A 5,000-nucleotide genomic window follows, 5' to 3' on the forward strand; every position below is an offset into this window, starting at 1 on the left:
GAAGCCCGACTTGGCCATTTTCTATCGTGGGGATAGCAGTCCACGTGTTCAACTTTAGAAATGACATACCGTTTTAATATCGATGTTGATGAAATTAGAAGGGAGCTAATAAACCACCTAACTCATGAGTTCGCATTCCATTTCCTTTTAAAATTCAAAGGGAACATACGATCTCAGCTTACTGGAATCTACCAAATTCTCCCTTTACATTCCCCTCAACGAAAAAGACCAAAATACATTTTCATGTAACTTATAATAAAAACAAACATAAGCTTTGGGTGGGCATCCTTTAAGGTATTTTAGAAACAATTTCCGCATATCATCGTCCTTCACTGAAATATATGTTTAACTGGCCATACAAATATTTGACTAAAGCAAAACTCTCGATAAATAAATGAATGAATAAGCATGTACGTAAACAAAACAAAAATAACAATAACTATAAAAAATAATGGTTAAAATAAACCGAATATACGGAAAAAACAAGTAAAAGAAAAATACACAAATAACTAAAAGAAAATTGCAGCAAAAAAAAAAAAAAGCTCACCCAAAGTCATAACCTCTAGTATGAAGACTTCCTCCTCTCCCTCCCCCCCCCCTCCCCCCTCCCCTACGAAATATCGAAAATGTCAATGGACAATATTTCTTGACTGAGTGGGCTCTATCTTTCGACATCATCTTTTATTTTATACGTCCTTAAAAGATTCCCTTTGTACGTTAAAGATACGAGATACCGCGCTTTATTGCGCGGTCTCACGACATCTCAGCTGTCCTGCTGTTTTTTGCGTTGCGCCGGACAAAGTGGAGGGATGTGCAAGAACGCGTGCAATGTGCGTCGGACGGTTAAAAAGCGAACTTCTAGCAGCGCCTGGGCCTGCCTGCCAGATAATTTGGATTTAATCAAAATATTGAGAGAGAGAGAGAGAGAGAAGTAGAAGGGGGGGAGAGAGTGAGACGAGAGGAGCGAGAGAGAGGAGAGAGAGAGAGAGAGAGAAGAGAGAGAGAGGAGGGAGAGAGAGAGAGAGAGGAGAGCGAGAGAGAGAGAGAGGAGAGAGAGGAGAGAGAGAGAGAGAGAGAGAGAGAGAGAGAGAGAGAGAGAGAGAGAAAGAGAGAGAGAGAGAGAGAGAGAGAGCGAGAGAGAGAGAGAGAGAGAGAGAGAGAGAGGAGTGAGAGGAGCAGGGAGAGAGAGAGAAGAGAGAGAGAGAGACAGAGGGAGGAGAGAGAGAGAGAAAGAGGAGAGAGAGAGAGAGAGAGAGGGGAGAGAGAGAGAGAGAGAGAGAGAGAAGAGAGAGAGAGAGAGAGAGGGAGAGAGAAAGAGAGGAAGAGAGAGGAGATATAGAGAGAGAGAGGAGGGAGAAGAGAGAGAGAGAGAGAGAGAGAGAGAGAGAGAAAGGGAGAGAAAGAGAAAGAGGGAGAGAGAAAGAGGAAGAGAGAAAGAGAGAGAGAAAAAGAGAGAGAAGGAGAGAAAGAGAGAGAAAAAGAGAGAGGGAGAAAGAGAGAAAGAGAATGAGAAAGAGGGAGAGAGATAGAGAGAGAGAGAGAGAGAGAGAGAGAGAGAGAGAGAGAGAGAGAGAGAGAGAGAGAGAGAGAGAGTATCGGAAATGGAGAGAGGGGGGTGGGGAGAGAAAGAGAGAGAGAAAGAAGAGAGAGAGAGAAAGGAGAGAGAGAGAGAGAGAGAGAGAGAGAGAGAGAGAGGAGAGAGAGAGAGGGAGAGGAGGAGAGAGAGAGAGGAGAGAGAGGAGGGAGAGAGAGAAAGGAGAGAGAGAAAGAAAGAGGAGAGAGAGAGAGAAAGAGGAGAGAGAGAGAAAGAAGAGAGAGAGAGAGGAAGAGGAGAGAGAGAGAGAGAAGTGAGAGAGAGAGGAGAAAGAGAAAGAGAAGAGTGAGAAAGTGAGGAGAGAGAGAGGAAAAGAGAGAGAGAGAGAGAGAGAGAGAGAGAGAGAGAGAGAGAGAGAGAGAGAGAGAGAGAGAGAGAGAGAGAGAGAGAGAGAAAGTGAGAGAGAGAGAGAGAGAGAGAGAGGGAGAGAGAGAGAGAGAGAGAGAGAGAGAGAGAGAGAAAGAGAGAGAGAGAGAGAGAGAGAGAGAGAGAGAGAGAGAGAGAGAGAGAGAGAGGAGAGAAAGAGAGAGAGAGAGAGAGAGAGCGAGAGAGAGAGAGAGAGAAAGAAAGAGAGAGAGAGAGAGAGAGAGAGAGAGAGAGCAGAGCAGAGAGAGAGAGAGCAGAGCAGAGAGAGAGAGAGAGCAGAGGAGAGAGAGAGAGAGAGAGAGAGAGAGAGAGAGAGAGCAGAGCAGAGAGAGAGAGAGAGAGAGAGAGAGAGAGAGAGAGAGAGAGAGAGAGAGAGAGAGAGAGAGAGAGAGAGAGAGAGAGAGAGAGAGAGACAGCTGTGCCTTCACGCCCCTCGGCCTCTCTAGACGGCCACATACCAGTGCGGGCTGCGACATCCAGCACCCATGTTCCCGTGATCCCCTCTGGCGTGATCCGCTCGTCCTTGCACCTTTAAACAACCCCAAAACAGTGTTCATTAAGGAGAGGAATCTCATTCCCGCATGTTAGCCTTTCGATACGACCTTCACCTGCTGCTAACTGCACACAAGTTACATCTCTTCACCCTCAGACCCATCCAGCTATTCCTGAACATGACGACATGAGTAGCGCACTTCCGGCCACTGTTCTGCCCGCTGCTTCATGACGATAACCTGTCGTCAATCCGCGAACTACATAGTCTAGATACCACACTTGGTAAGTGGTTATGTCTACAGCCGATATCGGCGAGGTAATAAATACGATCATACACATACACAAAAAATACTTCACATTCCATCAAGCTTCGTTTCAACTCTGATTCCCAAAACGAGCATCGCTTCCAACCCTTTGCTATTTCCACTCATGGTCTGGAAGAAAAAGCGCTGATTTCTTTTTGAAGCTACACGTTAAGCTGCCGCCGGTCGCCCTATGCCCCTAGATAACCGAGCCTTGCACCAAGCGAGCTGCTGTGGATCCCCAGGGCATGCAATATAGGCAGTGCTCGGAGGCTGCCACTTAACACCTTTTCATTGGCTGCGTTTATCGTGAGCATCTCCAATGCAGTGTCCCTTCCATACGGGATGAGGGGGTCGCTTGTCCGCTTGTCCGCAACCGCCTGCACCCAAGCCGGACATCACGCATTTACTCGCTGGAATTCGTTCGAACTTCGTTATCTGCACTGGAAATGTTTATCTGGGGAACTCATACGTCCCCTGGTACACGGGTGGCCGAACCTCCCCTGAGGCCCCCGAGGTCAGGGCCAACAAACAGGTGTCAGGTCATGATGGTATATTGATTGACCACCGCACCTGGATATTCCACAGTTATGCTCTTTTAAACGTGGGAAAAAATCCATTTTCACCTCTATTTGACTGCGAGCACCGATAGGGAGAGCGAACGGATCAGCGCTGTAACGATTCGTTCTCGTATTTCATTCCAACTAAACTTTTCGTTATTTCAAAACTGCCCTGTCCCCCTCTGTGCAGAGACACACACTTTTTCAAACATTCTGAAGCCCGACTTGGCCATTTTCTATCGTGGGGATAGCAGTCCACGTGTTCAACTTTAGAAATGACATACCGTTTTAATATCGATGTTGATGAAATTAGAAGGAGCTAATAAACCACCTAACTCATGAGTTCGCATTCCATTTCCTTTTAAAATTCAAAGGGAACATACGATCTCAGCTTACCTGGAATCTACCAAATTCTCCCTTTACATTCCCCTCAACGAAAAAGACCAAAATACCTTTTCATGTAACTTATAATAAAAACAAACATAAGCTTGGGCATCCTTTAAGTTATTTTGAAACAATTTCCCGCATATCATCGTCCTTCACTGAAATATATGTTTAACTGGCCATACAAATATTTGACTAAAGCAAAATCTCGATAAATAAATGAATGAATAAGCATGTACGTAAACAAAACAAAAATAACAATAACTATAAAAAATAAAGGTTAAATAAACCGAATATACGGATAAACAAGTAAAAGAAAATACACAAATAACTAAAAGAAATTGCAGAAGCTCACAAGTCATAACCTCTAGTATGAAGACTTCCCTCCTCTCCCTCCCCCCCTCCCCCCTCCCCTACGAAATAAAAAATGTCAATGACAATATTTCTGACTGAGTGGCTCCTATCTTTCGACATCATCTTTTATTTTATACGTCCTTAAAAGATTCCCTTTGACGTTAAAGATACGAGATACCGCGCTTTATTGCCGCGGTCCTCACGCATCTCAGCTGTCCTGCAGTTTTTGCGTTGCGCCGGACAAAGTGGAGGGATGTGCAAGAACGCGTGCAATGTGCGTCGACGGTAAAAAGCGAACTCTAGCAGCGCCTGACAGATAATTTGGATTAATCAAAATATTCCGATGATTTCTTCACTCACCAGTCATGTAAATAATTCACTTCACAGACACATAGGAAATAGTAAAATTAGGTTTATATCAAATTCAAAACCTTAGAAAGGCAACCCCGTCGGCGAAGAGTGCAAGCAAAGGAGCGAGCAAAGTAGATCAAGAGGGCCAAGGGGCAGAGTGACACGGCAAGGCAGCGCCAAGGCAGCGCCAAGGCAGTGCCAAGGCAGTGCCAAGGCGACGGCTCTGGCACGCCGTCATCGAGCCTCCTTGGCCTGACACCCCCGAGTCTCCACACCTCCGTGGCGCCGCGTCACCAGACCCCCAACCCGAACCCGCCGTCACGTTCTGTGACTGCAAGATCCTTCTTTTTTTTTCTCGGGCCGCTACACATCCACCCCAGAGTCGGCATGTTGCTTTCTGATTGGTTGGTCTGTCAGCCAGCTGCACATTGCTTTAGGATCTGATATACAACATGTATGCGTGCGGTTATTTGTTGGGGTGTTGGCGGATTAGGCTCGCTTCACGAAAACTACGATACAGAGGATTGAGAGGAGAAATCCTGCATTATGTCTCTAAATATATCTTTAAACTCACACTACGAGAGAGAGAGAGAGAGA

Source organism: Penaeus japonicus, unplaced genomic scaffold, assembly GCF_977035675.1.
Source record: "Penaeus japonicus unplaced genomic scaffold, GWHDUDI00000001_assembly GWHDUDI00000013, whole genome shotgun sequence".
In the NCBI taxonomy this organism is placed as follows: Eukaryota; Metazoa; Arthropoda; class Malacostraca; order Decapoda; family Penaeidae; genus Penaeus; species Penaeus japonicus.